Raw genomic sequence first — 21,735 nt, 5'->3', positions numbered from 1 at the left:
CCTAATACACAGACAAGGATAGGAGCAACCATGAACTGAGAGTTCCCATTAGTGTTCTAAAGGCTACTGAGACTGGGCAGCCTCTGCTGTGTCTTCTGCGGAGGATCCATTAACAAAAATCTTCTGCCTGGTTTTTAATTGGGTCATTTGTCTTCTGCTGACTGACTTCAAAGACTTCTGTAATATTCTAGATTCATGTCCCCGGTCAGACAAATGATTTACAAATCACACACACACAGTACACACACACACGCACCATTTCCTGATTTTTTTTTCCATTTTCTTAATAGGGTCTTTCAGAGAAGATGATTTTTTAGATCTTTATCTTCTAAGTCATTTAATTTTGTTTCATGGTATATGATTTTTGTGTCCTAGTAGTAATCTTTCTCTAGCCTAAGCTCACAATGACAGCCTACGTTATTTTCTGCTCAGGTTTCGCGTGTGATTGCTGTTACGTTTAGCCATAGCTCAAGTCATTCTGGTTGGATTTACAAGTCAGGCAGACACTCACACATCTGTACAGCTCATTAGCTATCATCTTACATATTTATCCCAAAAGAGAACTATCTCCACAAGAGAAAAACATTGACATTTGAGTCCAACATAACAATTCACCTCTGCAACCACAGCACTGAAGAGGCTGAAGCAGGGGGATTGCCTGGAGCTTAAGGTCGGCCTCAGTCATACAGTGAGTTCCAAGCCAGCAGAGCCTACAGAGTCCCACTGTCTTAAAACAAACCAAACAGCAACCATTATGCCTCACATGCATGCAGGATTTGATCCCCAACACCCCCAAACCTGATGGTGGAGCATGCTTGTAATCTAAGCACTTGAGAAATTGAGGCAGGTAGATCAGAAGTGGCAGGTACGAGCTTGTCACCTCAGTCCCAGAGAAGTGAAGGCAGGAACATAACCTTGAGTTCAAGACCAACCTGGGATCTTTAGCTCAAAAAGAAGAAAACACGTGTTGAAGGAAAATGAGCCCCACCCCCACCCCAAGGATGGGAACAGAGAGACAGAGACAGCTACTGAACTCATGGAAGTGGGGGGACCATGGTGGCTCCATTAAATGGTAGGAAGCAGAAGAGTGAAAGGTGACATTTGTTCTTGAGGTTGTTATAATATTCATAATGCTGTTCCTGCCACCATACCCCTGCACAGCCAGGGACAGGCTCTGCTATCCAGAGGACTCTGTGGAGCAGCCCAGTCATCCTCAAAGGTCAAACAAGAGAGCAAAGGCTTCATCTTCCGGCTGTACAGCCCTGAGAACTGACGCATTCTCTCAGGAAACCAGGTTGCACGCCTAGGTGACAATGGAAATCTCTCATGATGTTGGCCCCAGCTCCCAGGAATCCATTTACCCAACACCCTTCCCTCTCCCCGCAAACCTCCTCCTGCCTCAGCCTTCCCATGCTGAGATCACACAGGCCTAACCTGGCAGGGCTTGGCAAACTGCTTCCCTGGGGAGGCACCTCAATACTGGGGTTTTCTGGCCACCTTTAGAGTCCCCTCGGCTTTGTCAGTGTGTGATTGTGACCCCCACCTCCGTGTCCCTGGGGTCTCCTGCGTGTCTCGGTGCATCTTCTCATATGTTAGATTATTTGTTCGTTAGTTATTTACTTACTACTTAACCTCACACACGCATACACACACAGGACAGGGTTTCACTGTGTAGCTCTAACTGTCCGAGAACTAAATTTGTAGAGAGTAACCTCGAACTCAGAGTTCCGCCTACCTCTGCCTCCCAAGTGCTGGGATTAAAGGCTTGTGCCAGCACTCCCGGCTGTGTTATTTATTTTGAGAGAGAGAGAACACACTATCACTATGGCTTTCATATGGTGGTCAGAAGGCAACTCAGGGGAGTCGGTTCTCTCCTTCTACCCTGTGAGTCCCAGGGACCAAACTCAGGCTTGGTGGCAAGCTTTTTCCTGCTGAATCATCTTGCTTACCCTCCTGTTCTTATAAAGGGACTAGTCATTAAATTAGATCTTATGCAAAGGCTGACATCCTCTTCACCCAACAATATCTACCAAGTTCCTGTCTCCAACTAAGGTCACATTCTCAGAGTTCACGTTCCAGCACACACACACACACACACACACACGCACGCACGCACGCACGCACGCACGCACGCACATGCACACGTATTCTACCCAGTACAGACTTTATTTTCCTCTGACATGAAATAATGCAGTTCAAAGTGGGCTAAACTGCCTGAGGATAAGGTGGGGAGGAAACACCACTGGACTAGGAGCTATGACAATCGAAGTTCAAATTTTGGTTCTGCTGCTGACTTGTTTGCTGTGTGTTGTTGTTCAGTCCACTTCCCAACTCCATGCTTTGGCATCTGTTAAATGGGCCATTCTTTTCTTTTCTTTAATTTAGACAGGGTAGCCTTGTACTCTTCCTGCCTTGACCTCCCAAACCCTGGGATTATAGATGTGAAATTTATGTAGCACTGGGGATCAAACTCACATGCTTGGAATCGGTACGCGCTGAATAGGCAGCCTACCCTGTACTGACTGAGATACATTCCTAACCCTGACGTGAGCGTGCTTCCTTTAGCTCAGGCTAGCCTCAAACTTGCCCCAGTGCTAGCCTTGAAACTCCAATTCTCCTCCCTCCCCTTCCCAGGTGCTGGGGGGGGGGGGGGGGTCACAGGCGTGCCCTACCACACCTGGCTTTCAAAATCACCATTTCTGCCGATAACTAAGCTGCCTTGCATAAAATTCCTCACTGACTCCCACTATTCTTCCCAAACTTATCAGATTTCACAAGACAATCTGTCCGATCCAAACCCAGCCAAATTCCATTCCCCCGTGTCTGGCCCTCTCCCCGAGGTAATATCTATTCATGCTTTAGAATCTAGCTTAGTTGCCACTTCCTTCAGGAAGTTCACCTTGACTGCTCTTCCTTTGTAGGTCAGTTCTCCCTGTACTCCAAGGCTAAGCCTGTTACCACAGATCAGAGCACATGGTAAGTGTGTTGTCTGTGTCCCCTCCAAATGTCAGGGACATACATGCACAGGGTTTCGTGTATGCATACGTCAACTACACAGCCACACATCCAAGAAGGAAATCCAGAATCAGAATCCTATTCAAGAACGGGACCTGGGAAGCCTACACATTCTTCCCCAAATCTTCGGCAGACATCACTAATGGATCACCAACCCTCCCAATTGTACCTCAGCCCCAGGTTCTGGTCGGCCTAAGAATTGATCCAAGCCTCCCCCGACAAGAGTTGCGCTTTCTGGTGTAAACTGTCAGGCATCCCTGTTTGAAAGGCAGGAAAACAAACCTTAGAAATGTCACATGCAAGTCCTCCTGACAGCCAGGACAGTGCTCAGTTCTGTAGCCCAGCCCCTCACACTGTGTGTCCGACCTCTGCCCAGGATGTCTAAGAAATGGACAGCCTTGCAACACAAGGCCAGGTGATTCTTGGAAGGCCCAAATCACAAAGTCCATGATGCTGAGCCTCAGGGTCGCCCCAGAGATCCAAACACTTCCTTTCTTTTCTTGTTTCTTTTTTTTTTTTTTTTTTTACTGTTTTGTTTTGTTTTGTTTTTGTTTGTTTGTTTTCCTCCTTACTCCCTTTACTGTAATCCAGGTTGGGTCTCAAACTAAGTAGGCCCAGGGTAGCCTTGATCTCCTGGTCCTCTTTCCCTGGTGGCAAATGCTGGAATCACAGACGTGTGTGTGTGTGTGTGTGTGTGTGTGTGTGTGTGTGTGTGTGTGTGTGTGTGGTCACCCACCACCAATACTTCCTTTTCTAAACTGCCCAGCGTCAACCTTGGGTCTCTCTTGCCAGAGCTTCCTGTCACTTCTACCAGACAACCAGCTCACACTTCTCAACTATAAGCTGAGTATAGGCCTCCACCCAAGAGGTGGGAGCCGGAAACTCACCTTTCCCGGTTTACAAATGAATGTTTTATCTGACAATGACTTCCTTCTTCTTTTTAGTTGCTGGCTTTTTAGTTGCTGACTGACCTGGAACTCCTTCCATAGACCAAGCTGACCTTGAATTTGTAGCACTTCTGCCTTTTGCCTCCAGGCGTGAGCCACCACACCCAACTTACCTCCCCCCCTCCTGCCGCCATCCCACCTTTAGATGGGGTCTCACTCTTGGAACTCACTTTGTAGACCATACTGACTCCTCTGCCTCCCAAGGGATGGGATTAAAGATGTGCACCACCATGCCTGTCCTAAAAGGAAAAAAAAGTTTTTAAGAGACACGATTTATGTTACCCAGGCTGATCCAGACCCCCTGAGCTCAAATCATCTTCTTCTTTTTTGTTTATTTGCTTGCTTGCTTGTTTTTTGAGACAGGGTTTTTCTGTGTAACAGCTCTGACTATCCTGGAACTCTCTTTGTACACCAGGCTGACCTGGAACTCACAGAGATCTTCCTGTCTCTGCCTACCGAGTGCTGGGATTAAAGGTGTTTGCCAATATTTTGAATACAATCTTTTCCCTCTTGTACTAGGACTTGAACTCAGGGCCTAATACATGCCAGACAAGTGATCCCCATACCTAAAAATCAAAACAAAATAAGAACACACAAATAACAACAAAAACAGGTTCTCACCAAGTATTTCAGGTTTTCTTTGACCTCTGCGTTTTCGCACTTTACCTTCCACAGTAACTTTTTACATAAAAACTACACAATCAGCACAGAAAGGTCTTGAACTTCTGTGCCTAGGGTCTCCCTAACGTCAGACAAATCACTAAGAAGCCAGTCAAGGCTTGGTGGCTCACATCTGTAATCTGAACAACTCCAGAGGCTGAAGCAGAAAGATGGCTGAAAATCCACAGTCAGCCTGAGCAACAATGAGATCCAAAGCCAGCATCCTGCCCATGTGGCGTCCCCTAAACCTCAGCAGAGACAGTGAGACCACCGAGTGCGGGGATCATCCTGGTCTATGTAGAAAAACACTGTCAAAGGGGAAAAAAACCAAACCCCAACATTGTCACACCCCTTCCTTAGCCAAAGCCCCAGAGTTTATGCGCGTGTGCGTCACCATCTCTCTGTTCCTGGGCCCAGCCTGGCATGGAACTCTTGTCCTTTCTGTGAGCACTCTGGGGGAGGGTTTCTCCCTCCCTGGCTACCCCTGATCCCTGCTTAGCCAGGATCCACCCCTCTGTTCCCTCTGTAAAGATTGTGATTTCGGAAGAGAGGGGCCTCACCTAGCTATTTCTAGGCTGGTGAGCGAGCGTCTATCCCTTTCTGTCTGAAAGCCTGAATTCACCATCCGAAAGGCCGCTGGCACTTCCTTAAAAATCTGGCAGGGACTTTTACAGTATGCTTCCCCCAGGCCCCTCACCCCAAACTTCGTTTGTTCTTTTATGACTAAGGATATATATCTCCTGCTGGCTTTAGAACTTTATGGGCTGATTTCCCTTTGAATTCCAGGCCAAGGTCAGGGGTACTCTTTGAGCTGTGATGTCACAGCGTGCTGCCTTGGTTACCGCCATGACATCATCAGGGTACCTGGGGTGGGGGCAGAGAAAGAGAGAGCTTTCTTTTGTTGTCTTTTTCATCTACGGGTTTGCCTTCTTTGGAACTGGGGAGAGGTTAAAAGAGAAGACTTAGGTCCCTCAAAAACGCGTCACTGACCGTACAATCGGACCACAATCGAAGGCTATTAATTTGTTCTTTTTACTTTATTTATCTAACTATGGTGGCAGGGATGGGCGCTCATGCACGCCTTGCCACACCACGTGGGGGGGGGGGGGGGTTCAGAAGACAGACTAGAGACAGCAGTCCTCTCCTTCCACTATGCGGGTCCTAGGGATCCAACTCAGGTCTGGCAGACTTAGCAGCAAGCACTCCCGGGCCCTCAAAGGCTGTTTATTTACTTGTGAAGTGGCAGGGAGGGGGCACTTACATCCATAGCAACCAGAACAAGGTATTTGCTAAGAGACCACCAGTAAGTCACCGAGAGACAGACACACAGACATTCAGACCACCCTCTGTCTCCCTACCCCCACCCCACACCCTGGGCTCTATCAGCCAAATGGCCTAGACAGGGTGGATTTCACGAGGTGTCTCCTGGTCTTTAATCTAATCTAATCTGTCTCTCCCAGGGCATAAAAGCAAAAGTAAAGAGAGCCGTTAGGAGCCAGGAATGCTGGGTTTAAGGGGCTCTTTAATAAAAGGCGGGAAGGAATAGACAGAGAATACATCTTGAAAAATGTTCATCTGTCCCTGCCTGGCTCCCACCCCCGCACGTAGGGTCAGGAGAAGGAAGCAGAAAAAAAAATGTGTTTTTATTGTGAACATGTGTCGAGAAGACTCCATCCTATGAGCCTGGTACCCACAACAAGTATATTTGTGTAGTAATTAATGTAAGATCAGAGACGTTGGTTTTTACAAAAGGCCACTGTCGGGACCGGGTATGTGATGTGGGGTGAGGACTCCGTGTGGCAATGTGGTGTGCACTGTGTCTATTGTAATTAAGTGTTTGTCATCCAAGGGCAAAACCAGTAAGGGTGACTCCCAGACGGGATTGAACCCAAAACACAGTTCCCAAATGTTTCTTCTTGGCAACTCTTTTAAGGAAATTCAGTGCAGGAGGAATGTCAAGACATCTCTAATTAGACCTTGGAGAAAGGGGCTGTAAGACTACTGGGGCTGGTTTTTTATTTCGTCTCTCCAGGGGTCCCCATGTCACTCCCTGTCCTGGTCATCCTAGACCATCTCTCTACAGTAGGTTTTGTTTGCTTCTCTTTGAAATGCCCTTGCAAGGCCAAGTCTCTTCCGGGAAGTGACTGCAGCCACTGTGGAGACACGCACAAAGGTGTTATCCAAACCATCTAGAGCCATGGCCCAGCTTAGAACTCAGTGGGCTCATTTTCCAGGGGCTCCCATGGAAAGTGGGAGTTGAATGCAGTTTATGGCCCCAGATTCTGAGCCATCTTGGATATCTGTAATGCAAGGAAATTCATCCAAAGGGGGAATCAAAATGGGCTCTTCCAACCTCGTTCATTGTGTGTGTGTGTGTGTGTGTGTGTGTGTGGTGTGTTGGGGTGTGCACTCTTAAGAGTCTGCAATTAAAAATGGCTTCCATCTGTCTCTATGTGTGCGGGGGTCTTTTGCCCATTTGTGAGCATGTGTGCATGGGTCAAGGGAGGGTGTCAGTGAGCTCCTGGGTGTGGATTTTCCAGAGTTCCCATGCACAGGGCACTAAGTGCAGCAGGGTACTTGAAAATATGCTGTGCTCATTTTACTTTATAGTTTTTCCAACCGGTAGCCTCTCTGTCAGGTCCTCAGCTCATTACCCAAGTACAGTCTGGGGTTCACAGGGTGAAATAAGACAGCTGGAACCTCAGGAAGGAAGAAGAGGAGGAGGGCAGGTGGTTGAGAGTGGATAGGAGATCAGGGTTTCATTTTGTAGCCCGAGCTGGTCCTGAACTCACTCTGTAACCAAAGCTGATCTCAGACTCACAGCCATCCCCCTGCTTCTGCCTCCTGAGTGCTGGATTACAGGCATGTATCACCTTGCCCAGCCAAGAATCATCTGGCCTCTATGGAACTGCACTACAAGGCTCTGATTTAGGAGTCTTAGCATTGGGTGGGATCCATCCTTCTGTTGGGGGTTTTCTGCCTCGCTGACCCCTCCCCTTCTCCATGCTGACTGTCAAAAACAGATGTGCCCCAGTTTGTAAATGCCGGCCAGCTGGAGAGGATGCATTAAGCATCCACACAGATTCTTCCAAACACCAAAGCTAAGGAGGCCTCCGGGATGAAGGCTGGGGTCTCTCAGGCACATCGTGTGACCTGCTTGCTTTCACACACTTCCTCAGTCTTCTCCTGCCCCCATGGCCCCATCCCCAAGCTGTTAAAGAAAACACAGATGCTGGATGTCGTGGTGTCCCTTGGAAACCCCAGCACTCAGGAGGTGAAGGCAGGATGAGCAGGAAGGTTCCAGGGTCGTCTTCGCCTACGTAGAAAACCCAGCCTAAAACTGCCAAAAGTGTGCTGCCAAGATAGTTCAGCGGGTGAATTATCTTGTGCCAAGCCCAGGAAGACCCCGAGATTCCCCATAAGTTGTCTTCTATGTGCTCTGGCACACACTCATGTACACACAGTCTACAGGGGCTCACATGCATGTGCACTCCACGCACGCACACACACATACACACACACACACACACACACACACAACAATGCGCTTTTTCAAACATTTTTTTACATGCCACATTTCATGTTATTTATTTATTTATTAAAAATTTCCACCTCTTCCCTGCCTTCCTTTTCCCTCCCCCTTCCCACCTCCCCCTCCCCACCTTCCTCGTCCCGTTTTCAAACATTTCTAAAGCTAAATTAACACCATTAACCTAATTAACACCATTGTTAATCAATTAATGTGATATAGAAGGTTGTGGTGGTTATTCACTAGGGCGCTCACAAACGTTCCCAGTAAGCCTGAGTGCGGTCTCTCACCCCTGCAATCCCAGCATGTGGAAGACTGAGGCAGAAGGATTGTTATAAGCTACCCTGGGCTGCAAACTGAGACCCTGTATTTAAAAAAAAACAAAACAAAACAAAAACAGAAAACACCGAGCCGGGTGGTGCTATTGCACACCTTTAATCCCAGCACTCAGGAGGCAGAGGCAGGTGGATCTCTGAGTTCGAGGCCAGCCTGGTCTACAGAGTGAGTTTCAGGTCAGCCGGGGCTACAGAGAGAAACCCCGTCTTCAAACAGAAACAGAGTCATGCACTTGCATACTATCGCCTGTTTGGTGGTTGGTTTTGTTGTGAAACAGTCTCAAGAGGCTACAGTCTCTACAAAGCAGGGAATGACCTTGAACTTCTCATTCCCCCCTCACCCCCCGTTCCCACATCCCTTGTGTTGGCCTTGGTACAACGGTTTTCAACCAGGGATTATGACCCGCCTTGGGTCTGGAGACACTTTGGGTTGTCACAATCAGGGCATGATGACTGGGTGCAGGCCAAGGTACCACAACATTCTATGCTACACAGGAAAGTCCCTGCTACAAAGAATGATTTGACCCAAATGTCCACGGCACTGAAGTTGAGAATCCCCATGAGATCACCGCCCCCCTACCCCACCCCGTTCAGCTATGGTGCCCTTTGAAGCCAGGTTTTAAAATATGTGTGTGTAGGTTTCTGAGTGTGCTGGTGCCTCTGCTGTCTGTGGAGGTCAGAGGACAACTTTTGGAGGGTCAGTCTCTCTCCTTTCACTGTGTTGGTCCTGGGGGACTGAACCCAGGTCAGCAGGCTTAGCAGGAAGACACCTTTACCCGCTATGGTTAACTCACAGGCCCTGAAGCAGGAGTTTTCATGTTTCCCACAGACTTAGGCCCCCAAAGCAAAGTTTGCCTGAACTAGACTTCAAAGTTGAAAGCTTGAATCGTCCTTGCCCTAAGAAGTTTATGAACCTCTGCTTTTATGGCTGAGGTGGAGGCAGGGAAGACAGTCGGAGGAATTGGAATGGGGACCAGGAAGAAAGGAAACCAACAAAGAAAGGTCAACCCTACCCATTCCTTAATCTCCTCCGCTGATGAAGTCAAGTCCTCAGCCAGCCACATGTGTTTCTTTGGCAAGCAGGGGAAGGAAATGACTGTAAAGCTCTTGTGAGCAGAGCCACGCTGAGGCACACAGACATAAACAGATGACCACATGAGTCCAAACACGCGGCCCTCACCACTCTGGACACACACGCACAGGCTCTCAGACATATACCACCTCATCAGCCACAGGTTCAGTAGGTCAAAGCTAGACGAGGGACAAGAGAAAGACCTGTGGCATCCTTACAGAGACCCCCCCTCTCCACTGAGAATGGCTAAAATGGGGCTGAGAATATGACTCATCCTCCATGGTGCATGCCTAGTATCTACAAGGCCCTGGATCCAATCCTTAAAAACGCATAAGCCTGGCTTTGTGGTGCAACCTGCTTCCAGCACTCCGGAGGTCGAGACAGGAGGATCAACCTCAGGCACAGAGTGAGTCTGAGGCCAGTCCGGGCTACATGAGACCCTGAGAAAGAAAGATGAGGAAGGGAAGGGAGGAGTGGGGATAGAGAGATGGGGAACAGAGAGGAGAATTGGGGAGAAGAAAAGACAAAGATGACGAACTTCAAGGAACCCAGCCAGGACCATGACGGGATTAGTCACTCACTATCTAATTCTTTGTGCTGGCAGTCAGGGTTCGCCACCCTCAGCAGCCCTGGTCATTCTCTGTCATGGGGTGTCATGGTTTGATAGGGACTGCCCCTGCAGCCCACCAGGTTCCTGTGTTAAAGGACTGGACCCTGAGGAGCACTGTCAGGAAGTGGAAGCCTTGCTGGAGGAAGAGGCTCACCGCAGGTTTCATGCCCTGGAAAGAGTATCTTGCTCCATTCCTTCCGGTGGCTGCTTCCTGGTTGCTGTGAGGGTAGCAATTCCGTTCCCTCACGTCAGCACACCCTCTCCACCTACCCAAAGCTTATGTAGGGAGGAGTTGAGCCCATGAGCCAAGACAAAATGCTAAATCCTTCTCACCAGATACAGAGGCAGGCGTGTGATTTCAGCACCCAGAAGGTAGAGGCTGGAGTGTCGCCGTGAGTTCAAGGCCATTTTGGTTGGCTTACAGCAGCATTCCAGGCTAGCCAGGGCTTACCTAGTGAGAACTTGTCTCGGAAAACAGTAGCCAGGTGTGGTGGTCATCCCAGCACTCAGGAGGAAGGGGCAGGCAGAGCTTAGTGAGGGAAAACCGAGCAGGGTAGCACACTTCTGTGGCCTAAGCAGCAGAACACAGAGGCAGGAGGATCAGGAGTTCAATCCTGGGCTACTTCACAAGTTCGAGGTCAGCCTGGGCTACGTAAGACCTGGTCTTTAATGAACACTTCCCTACAACAAATAAATAAACAAATACGTCATCTCTTGTGTTTTCTATTTTGGAGGATTTAAGTTTTTAAGTTACTACTCCCTCCCTGTGTATCCCTGACTTTCTTGGAAATCGATTTGTAGACCAGGCTGGCCTTGAACTCACAGAGATTCTCCTGCTTCTGTGTCAAAGTGCTGGGATTAAAGGTGTGCATCGCCACTGCCCGGCTTTAAGTTACTTTTGCTTAAGATAGGGTATTACCAAAAAAAAAAAAAAAAAGGGGGGGGGGAGGGCTGGAGAGATGGCTCAGTGGTTACGAGCATTTCCTGCTCTTCCAAAGGTCCTGAGTTCAATTCCCGGCAACTACATGGTGGCTCACAACTATCTGTAATGAGGTCTGGTGCCTCTTCTGACCTGCAGACATACACACAGACAGAATATTGTATACATAATAAATAAATAAATATAAAAAAATCAAACAAATCTGTAAAAAAAAAAAAAAAGATAGGGTATTACAATGTAGCCCAGGCTGGTCTCAAACATCACCACAATCCTCCTGCTGCAGCCTCCGAAGTTCCACAACTACAAGGGTATGCCAGTCCCTGACTATAACTGTTATCACTGTTTCCTTATCGCTGGTGTGAGTGAGTGAGATCACCCACTCCTCTAAGTGTGGACGCAGGAATGCCAAGGCACACACGTGAAAATCAGAGGACAACCTAGGCCAGTCCTCACCTTCCACCTGGCTTGAGGCAAGCCACTTTGGAGACCAGGGTAGCTGGCCCATGAGCTTCAGGGGACTCCGCCATCTCTGCCTCCTTTCCCACCACAGGAGCCATGGGTACGGATGCAAGGATGACGTTCAGCTGGGCATGGTTTCTAAGAACCTGAATTCAGGTCCTCATGCTTGAATGGCAATTGCTTTACCACTGAGCCAGCTCCCCAGAACCTTAATTATTTTTTAAGATAGTCTGTCACAACAGTGAAAAGTTGATGACCACTTAGAGACCATCCCATGTGTCTCAACATATCTTAACTGCATTTTTGGATTTATATGAACTACTCACACCCCAGCTCCTGACAGCTAAAATGATCCGTATGAGTTACCCAGGCTCCCCTACAGACAGTGTGCCTCATTAAAGTGCTGGGCTTGCAGAGATGCCTCAAATGAAATGTTTGCTGATCAGAAGAGTGAGCACATTAAATGTCGCATGCAGTGGCAAACAAGAGACTCTCTCCTCTCTCAAACACATTGGAAGTGAAATGACGCTAGAGGGTGACCTCTGCTCTCCACGTACACACTGTGGCTCACATGGACACTCACATGTATACACATACACCGTCTACAACACACACGCACACACACACATAACACAGAAAGGCAGGTGGGTCCTGGGTTCCTTCCTCCAGCAGGAATCTCATCTCTGATGTGCAGGTCCTCACAGGGCTCTGCTGCAGTGGGGGTTGGGAGATCAGTGCCATTGATGACAGCCCTTGGAAGAAGTGTCCCCAGGGGAGCTGCTTGCACCACATGGACTCAACTGGCTGGATCCAGAGGAGGTAATGCAGTTTTTCCGGAGCCTGACAGGGTTTTAATTGTATTTTGAGGGTCCTGCTCCCCACATACCAGCTGACTCTGCTGCTGTGTTCATGATGGCTTTCACCTTTCCCTCCCCTGTCTCTTTTGTATCTGCAGCAGCTGGGAACGGGGCGGGGGGGGGGGGGGCGACATCGGGAATGAAAAGCACATCCTTTTCCACACAGGAGCCAGACAAGATCTGGAGTTTTCTTTATGCTGTAAACCTGCAGAAGCTGCTTAATGTTGTAGGCAGTGGGGAAGAGGAATTTCATCCTTTAAGCTGCAGACTTCCATGTCTCCTCAAGGGAGGTGGGTCTGCTCTTACAACAGCTTCAGCAAACACTGTGGATGGCAAATGGGGGCGGGATGGGGCATGATGCTAAAGTTCCATGTCCTGTCTTTAAAGTACAGAAAGGGTATTGATTATTCTGACTTTATGTAGCGTGAGTATGTGTGTGCATGTGCGTGTGTGTGTGTGCAAATGTCATTCCTCAGGCACCATCCACGCACACACACATAGTGTCTCTCCTTGGCCTGGAGCTCCCTAGGATCTACCTTTCCTGCCTCCCTAGGACAGGGATTGCAAGAACTTCCCACCGTGCCCAGTTTTTTTGCTGGGGTTCTGGGAATCAAACTCAGGTTTTCATGTTCGCCAGGCAAACATTTTACTAACTGCAATACCTCTGCAGTCTTGTTTTGTATTGGATTGGGTTTGGGCTTTAGACAGGGGTCTGGTTATGTATCCCAGGCCAGCCTCAAACTCTGAGAATGACCTTGAACTTCGGGTCCTCCCGCCTCCACCTCTCGAGTGCTGGGTTGCCAGCTGTGCACCACCACGCCCAGTTTTACGTGGTGCTGAGATCAAACCCAGTACTCCCCACTACACAAACAGTCAACACCCCCAGTGACGTCCCCAACCCAGATTCCGTTCTTTATTCTGTAGCTCTGAGCTCAGGTCACAGCCTACTTGCTATATAATGAATCAATCGTGAAGCCTTTCTTTTTGTTTGTTTGTTTGTTTTTTGAGACGGAGTTTTCCTGTATAGCCCTAACTGTCCCAGAACTTTGCTCTGTAGACCAGACTGGTCTTGAACCTAGAAATTCACCTGCCTTTGCCTCCTAAGTGCTGGGATCAAAGGAGTGCACCACCACTGCCCAAGGTTATGGAGTCTTTCTAACCTCATATTTTCGTCAATAAAGTCAGGCTTACTATATCTATATCTAGCTGGGCCTTGGAGGCACACACCTTTAAATAGTAGCACTTGTGGGGGGCAGAAGCAGGTGGCCAGCCTGGTCTACAAATGAGCTTCAGGACAGTCAGGATTGTTACACAGAGAAATGCTGTCTTGAAAAACCTGTGTGTGTGTGTGTGTGTGTGTGTGTGTGAGAGAGAGAGAGAGAGAGAGAGAGAGAGAGAGAGAGAGAGAGAGAGGGGAGAGAGAGAGAGAGAGAGAGAGGGAAAGAGATTGAGAGATCCTACCTCAAAATAAATAAAGCAGTAAAATAAAACTTTCTTATTTTTGTTTCTTGTTTTCACAAGACAAGGTTTCTCTGTACCTTTGGTACCTGTCCTGGAATTAGCTCTTGTAGACCAGGCTGGCCTCGAACTCACAGAGATCTGCCTGCCTCTGTCTCCCCAATGCTGGGATTAAAGGCGTGTGCCACCAGGGCCCTGCAAATAAAAACTTCCTTAGGGAATTTGGATTCTATTCTTGTGAGGTAGGGGGAATACATTAACCACACACAAAAGTCTAGGAAGATCTGAATGACTCGCCCCTGCTAATAGACTAACAGGTGAGATTCACATTTTTCCTTTTCTGTCTTTTTAAAAAATTTCCCTAACGAATACTTATTAAATTGTTTCAAAGCATCATTGTTTAAGAGTTTCTTCAACTCATTACATGGCCAAACCTCAACCCTCTAGTAGGAAATACCTTACAGGCACCAAGACCTTCTTGTCCTTTCAACAGATCCCAGGCCCCACCTGCTGAGATGTGGAATCCACCAGGTAGCCAGTGCCCATGTCCTGGCCATGGTCAGCTTTCCCATGCTCAAAGCCCTCAAACTCTTTAATCAGACCAGCCAAAACTCCCTTCCAGCCCCCAAACAAAAGAGACAGTGGCAACTGGGAAATCCCACCTCTGATGCCAGGGATAAGCAATCCCCTTCCCACTCCTTCCGGATAAATCACGCCCACCCCCCCGCCCTCAGTAGGTGTCCCCCCCCTCCCTGAAGAAGTACCATAAAAATATGACCAACAAACGCATTTGTCAAAGGGTGACATAATGTCAGGAAAATATATGTTCAATTTAGCAGGCAGAGGTGGCTGTCAGTTTGGAGGCCCTCCAGAGTTCAGGCATGCCCATAAAAGAACTGAACCAACCCAGTGACTCCCCTGGAGAAAGAGATCTCCTTCCAAAATTGCCTGCCACCTGACATCCAAGAGCAGGAATTCCCCCGGGGAAGGAGGATCGGTTGATCCACGTCGTCGGCAGAAGCCAAAGTTGGAAGGGGGGAGGCGAGGAGGGGAGGCTTGGGGTTGGGCAAAGGCGTCTCCTCCAGTGATTTAGGGCTGGGATCTTCCATAAGAAAGTCCCTCTGTTGCCCTGGGGTCCTGGGACCGTCTACCCAGAGACGGGCAAGCTTAGGAAACTCAACTCCCAGGGCCATGGTGGGAGGGAACAGGACAGGGCCCAGTTGCTGCTGTCTGGTAGGAGCGAAAGCACAGGCCCCAGACATGCGTGACCTCCGGTTCACTCGCCGCTGCTGATCAAAAGGACGCGGCTGGTCCACCCTGCCCAGGCCTCCTCAGGCCTGGAGGAATCAAAGCTACTGACTTCGTGGCTGGTGTGGCTTCCATTAACCCAGAGGTTGGTGCTGAGGACGCCACAAAAAGAAGTTGAACATCCCCGTGGAATGAATCATGGGAATTCAATAGCTCCGGCCAGCGCAGTGACCTTTAAAGCAAGATAATATTACTTTAAACGAACATAGTGGGGAGCCATTAAGATAAACAGCACCGGTTACAGCATCCTTCAACTCCGAGAGACAGTGGCTCCATTTCCTCGGCTCCCCTCAGCTCCAGGGAGACGGGAGTCTGAGGCGACTCCATTTGCCCCAGTTACCCAGCCCCGCCACTTACGATGTTGGTCATTTTTCTTCATTTCTTCCTCCTTTGCTTTTTCTTCTTTGGGACAAGATCAGGCTATGTAGCCCAAGCTAGCCTCAAACTCACAATTATCCTCCCTTAGCCTCCTGAGTCCAGAACTGTAAGCCTGTGCAACAGTCACAGTGACGAGACACTGGAGTGAGGGCCTTGCTGAGGCTGCTGGGAGTGTTTTCCACCACTCCCAGAATGAAATTCACATGAAATTTCACATGAAATTTCACATGAAACTCACATGAAATTCTGAGACCCAAAGGATTATAGCATCAAACCAATGAAAAGCTCACTGTTAGGGACAAACAGCTATGGGTGGCCTCTTCTCCAGCATCCCTTGGGGCTTGGAAATATCACAATGAGCTAAAAGAAGTGTGTGTGTGTGTGTGTGTGTGTGTGTTATGTGTGTGTGTGTGTGTGTGTGTTTGCCTATAAGACATTTTTTTTTTTGAGGCAGGGTTTCTCTCTCTGAATCCCTGGCTATGTAGACCAGATTATCCTAAACTCAGAGATCCACCTCCTCTACCTCCCGAGTGCTGGGATTATAGGTGTGTGCCACCACAGCCAGCTACTTTCTTTGGAGACAAGGTCTCCCTGTGTGGGCCAAGCTGGCCTGTAGTTAGCTCCCAGTCTGCCTACTTCACCCTCTGTGTTGAGATGCACACGCAACCGTCATTGAAAGTCACACATGTCCGTAGACACTGGGTCCTCGGAGACTGGGACGGACTCCTTACACTCAGATCTCAGATGACTCTCAGGCAGCCCCTGGGTTCAGCGAGAGGCCATTCCCCTCAGAAACACAAACCAGTTCCAGCCAGCACTGCAAGAACATTCACCAGACGAGGGTATTGGTTCAGCCCTGATGCTAGCACGCTCACACATGTGCGCACGCCTGAACGCACTAATTTTGTGCTCAGCTGTCATAAAACTTAAGACATTTATATGAGGGTCAAAGATCAGAAGGGGGCAGCATTATTTTCTGTTATTAATTACACCTTATCCATTCAACATGGACTGCACTCGCCTTAGATAAAGTTACAATACTGTTTTATTGGGAAGCCTCCAGGCTCGATGCTGGGGGAGGAAGAGGGGAGGGACTGGGGCAGGAGACAAAGGAAATCATGGGATAGGGAAGGGCAGAGGGGGCTCATTTATGCCCAGTCCCTCGCCCCCTTGCCCTCCCAGAAATCCAGGCAGTCTCTAGCCTACTGGCTACACTCACTTCCCAGACTAAGAGAACTCGCTCCAAAAGCACATGAACCTGAACTCTGAACCAGGTGGGTCCTAAGCCGGCTTTGAGTTTCAGAACAGAGGAGGCAGGGAGTGGAGAGTCAGTGAACAATGCCAACTAGGCTGGTGCTCACTTCAAGGACACGGTGCAGGGGCGGGGCGGGGGGGAAGTTCATCAGTACCCCACTCGCCTGCAGATCAAGGACAATTGCATGTGGGTCTGGGGGTTCTTAGTGGTCCTGGAACTCTGGGTAGGGGTGGGAATAGAGGCAAGGAAAAGTGGGGTGCTTTGTCTTGCTTGCCTATTTGGAGTGCTAGGGCTGGGAGCCGCCTACACTAAGCAGCCCTTCTTCCTCTGTTTTCTGACCCTTTCTTGTAGTTTTCATTCCTTTTCATTTCTTTTGTTTCTGAGAAACCCTAAATTGCCCAGAGTGGCCCAAAATTTACAATCCTCCTGCCTCATCCTCCTGAGTAGCTGGGATTACAGGCCTTCATCTTCAGGTCCAGACACTGGAGGAATCTTTGATTCTTTTACCTGTAGCTGTCAAGAAGACAGAAATGGATTCATCCATCACGGAAGAAAGAAACCCAAGGCTCCGAGACCCCTCCACCCCCAACCCTGCCAAGGGGAGTTACAGACCAGCAGAGTGGGAAAGGAGATGCTTTAGACCAGACAAAGGGTCTGAGGAGGGTGGTAATGGGAATGCTGGGCTAGAAAACACAGTTTGGAGGCCTTTGTTGTTGTTTTAAGCGTTTAGTGTATATGTGTTTCATAGTATGTGGAGAAGTCACAGGACAACTTTCAGGAGGCTGCTCTCTTCTTCCACCATGTGGGTCCTGGGGAATTGAACCCAGGTCATCAGGCTTGGCCACAAATGCCTTTACCCACTGAGCCATCTCACCAATTCCCAGATGTGAATCTTGGCTCCAGCCTTTTCCTTGGACAAACCACCAGCTTTCTCCAAGACTCCGTTTTCCCAGTTTGGACAGTAAGGGAAATCACATCCAATAGCATGAAAAAAATGCTACCATCTCACATAACCACAGGACGTTAGCGTACCCGAGACAAACAATAAGGCTGCTACACCCTTCCTGCGGTACTGTAAGATAGCGTAATGAGAAGCATGAATCACGGCGCAGATATAATTTATTGTTATTAATATGATCTGCTCTGTCCTTCCTCAGCCCCTCGGGCTGCCAGGAGCGTCTGTGGTCTGTCACTGTGCACTTGAGGACAGGCTCCTTTTGTCCCTTCTCCTCTTGCTTCTAATCACAATGTTCCAATTCTCAGCCAGAGCAAGATGCCATATATTAGCCCCTGTCTGCGATGGCAATCTGGCTTGTGTCTTGCAAACACGGTGGTGCGCCGTGTGCCGAGGGCTCTACGGGATGCCAGGATCTGGGCTCAGTGTTCTGCATCTGTGGCCACACTTAAAGCCAGGAGCAATGTGGCAAGTGAGGTGTTTACATGCTCTCTGTTTTACACCCAGGAGGCTTGAGAAATAAATAAATCTATTTATTTATCCTAGGGAATATTCCCCAACTCTGCAAGCAGGAACTCCTTACTGTTGCTAGAATGTTCCATGGGCACACAGGAAGCTGAGGCCTAAGAGAGAACATGTCCTGCTATTTTTGAGGCTTTTGTTTGTGGGCTTTTTTGTTTTGTTTCGTTTTGTTTTGAGACAGGGTCTCAGGTGGTCCAGGCTGGCCTGGAAAATTGCTATGTAGCTGAGGCTGGCCTTGAACTTCCAATCTTCCTTCCTCTATCTCCCAAGTGCTGGGGTTACAAGTGTGTGCCATCACACCAGGCCTCCTTGTGTATATTTTGTGCTATGTTGTTTTCTTTGAAACAAGATCTCAATGTGTAGCCCAGGCTAGCCTGGAATTCAAAATCCTTCTTCCTTAATCTCTGAAGTGCTGGGGTCACAGGCATGTGCCACCATGCCTGGCTGTGTTCTGCTATTCCTTGGCTCTGAGTGTCCCTTCACCTTTGTGGGATGGCCAGGGAAGACCACAGGGGAAGAGGACCAGCCACAGAGGGAGGAAGAGAGGGAGGGAGAGAGAAGGCAGCCTGCACAGACTCCAGGGCTTCTATCTGCACATCAGAATGTTTCCTAGGGGTTCAGCCAGGAATTCAGGCCTGGGGGCCCCACTGGGAGCCCTGCCAGGCGAGCCTTTGATCTTCTCCACAGTCCAGCCCTCCCTGATGTAATCCGCCTTGCAGGCCTGATGTCTAATTTGTGATATCCCCACAGTGTCCCCAAGGGCGCCAGACTAGCAGAGGGACTTGGGGCCTGCTGAAGCTGATAGGGACTGTGTGTTCTGGGGGCGGGGTGGTGTGGTACTGATGGAGGAGATGGCACACCCGCCCCGGACTCCAAATGGTGGTATGGTTTCTCCTCGAAACCTCCTTCTCCTGCCTGCGCCCTCCCTGCTCTCCTCTCTCTCTCTCTAAATATACATGTTTGCCCATGTTTCCCTCCATTTTTTCTCGTTTTCCTTTCCTCTCATTTTCACCTGTTTTCTTGGTCCTTCTAGCCCAGCGTCGCTACGACTTTTTATTTATTTATTATTTTTTGAGACAGGGTCTCATGGAGTCCAGGTTGGTCTTGAACTAACTGTAGTTGAAGGTGATCTTGAATTCCTGACCCTCCTGGATTCCCCTCTTCAGTGCTGGGATCGCAGGCCTGCACCTATACACCTAAGGGTTCCTTGCATGCTAGGCAAACAAGTACTCCACCCCCTGAACCATAAATTTTCATTTTGGATTATTTTATTTTATTGCAGGGAGAGAGAGAGAGAGAGAGAGAGAGAGAGAGAGAGAGAGAGAAAGAGAAAGAGAGAGTGTGTGTGACTGTGTAGTTGTGTAGTCCTGTCTCTGCTTCCCAAGTCTGGGAACACAAGTATATCCATCATGCCAAGAATCACTAAATGTCTGGGAGGTTTTGTTCTGTAGATAGCTTAACCCAGTCTTCTGCTCCCAGCATAGAACACAGGGTCTCTGGCACACTGGGCAAGCATCTACCCTGCATCCACACACCTCGTTATTTTTATTCTGTACAAGCCTGCCTCAAACTTGCGGTCCCCCTGCTTGGCTCCCTGGGTGGTACTGGGCTTACAGCTGTCCTCCCCCACTCTCATGTCCAATGCGGCAAACTGACTTCGTTTTCCTGTATCCCAGTTAACACTTCTCCAGCATAGAGCTTGGAGTTCGTGGACGTTCTAAAAGTTCTCAGAGCAAAGACGCTCACACACTGGAAGCCTGCTAGAGCAGAACCCCTAAGCCAGTCCACACACACTTATCAAGTATTACCGGGTCCCCAGCATACACTAAGGTTTCTTTACTCAGCTCACCGTCTCAGGAGACAAGTGTGGTGAGTCCCACAACTGGGAGTCGAAAGCCAGAGATCTGCATTAAATAACGTGGCTTTTCCAAACCTTGTGGCCACTGGGGAGTGCTGGCTGTTCACCACCGAGAGAACCCTCTTGAGCTCCGTTATTTCTCCCCCTGACCCTCCTTTCTCTCTGGTTTGCACCCCAGCTGGGTTTTGAAGCTGGAACCATATGGTGGCGCACACTTGTAACCACTACAAAGCAAAATCCTGTCTTGGGGACAGGACCTGAGTGTTCTTTTCCACACACTGGGTGTGTGCTGTCGTGAAGCTTCTGGAATCACCTCCGTGTACAAACTTTCTCTACAGAAAACTGTGTTTTGGGGCTCAGGATGGTGTTTTTCCCTCCCGGGCCGGGGCAGGAAGCATTGTGGTCTTTCTGACTGTGGAAGATTTGTTTTCTGCCTTGTTACACTTTCAGAAACTGTGTCTCCTTGAAACAATCATGGGGGTTTTTCCCATCAGACCCCACCCAGGGCCATTTCTGTCGGCCCACACATTCCCTCATTCTTCAGGTCAGAAACTGGGGCCAGACCAGGAAAGCACCCCCCCCCACCTCTGCCCAGAGGAAAAGACGGCACAGCTAATCAACTCAGTACCTTTGAAAAGGATCTTCAATAAATCGAATTTGTCTAAGCCTCATCTAGCAGTTAACATTTAATGGGAGAGGACCCAGCTAATGTACCCCATGCCTGCTGTAAACGGATCCTGCCTCTTTAAGGGCCCGGTGACATTATATGAAGGAGAAAAATTCTGAAGCTCAGGGTGAACTCCATCAATGCTGAGGTGATCTGAATCATGTGGTAATGCTTGGTCACCTCTGTGATATCCTATCCCTGTCCCTCTCTCAGAGGATGCAGACATGATTAATGTCACCTGTGACCACCGAGTCTCCTGGCAAGACCCCACTCCACCCCTCAACTCCCCTCCCATCCCCCCCCCCACCCCCGGCAGACAGAGAAACAAATTAGATCCAAAGACAGCAGATCAGGGATCAGTTTCAGAGGGGACAGCACCCCCTCACACACCGAGGCTGAGGAGGAGGAGTGGCCTCCAGGGTGCCTGGCCTGGCCTGTCTGTCACAAGCAGGCCTAAGATAGAGACCAGACCATAAGAGACTAGGAAAGAAGGAACATCCGGAGATGGGTGCTGGTGCCGCCAAGTCTCAGAACAAACGCTTGGCTTGGGCCCTGAGCACACAGGCATTTTGGAGAAAGGAGTGTGTCTGTGTGTGTGTCTGTGTATGTGTGTGTGCGTGCATGTGCGTGCACGTTTACCTTTTACATTTAATTATTTATTTTGTGTGTGTGCATTGTGTGTTTGTGTACAGAGGAAGAAGTGAGCTTGGAAACAGAATAAAGGAATGCTAACTAAGGTCGTTTTGACTCTGCACACGCATACAAGTGCGTGTGCGCACACAGGTGTGCATTCTTTCTACCCCATTCCAGTCGCCTCTGACGTTCATGAAAACAATGGTTCGTTTCCTTCTCCTGATTCTTGCTCTATCTTTTCCTCTCAGGACGGAGGATCAAACCCAGGACTTTATAG

At 49.0% G+C, this 21,735-nt stretch overlaps 1 long non-coding RNA gene across 1 annotated transcript in view; it reads right to left on the bottom strand.

Annotated features, from left to right (window-relative positions):
- Positions 1–21,735, bottom strand: part of LOC148123172 (uncharacterized) — a 98,495-nt gene that overhangs the window by 24,948 nt on the left and 51,812 nt on the right. Inside the window, exon 2 of the long non-coding RNA XR_015737328.1 lies at positions 4,133–4,201. This is a non-coding gene — a long non-coding RNA (uncharacterized LOC148123172). The remainder of the gene's footprint in view (positions 1–4,132; positions 4,202–21,735) is intronic.

Source organism: Myodes glareolus, chromosome 2, assembly GCF_982192425.1.
Source record: "Myodes glareolus chromosome 2, mMyoGla1.1, whole genome shotgun sequence".
NCBI lineage: Eukaryota > Metazoa > Chordata > Mammalia > Rodentia > Cricetidae > Myodes > Myodes glareolus.
The sequence above is the reverse complement of the archived record's forward strand: the minus strand, read 5'-3'. Positions and strand labels throughout refer to the sequence as shown.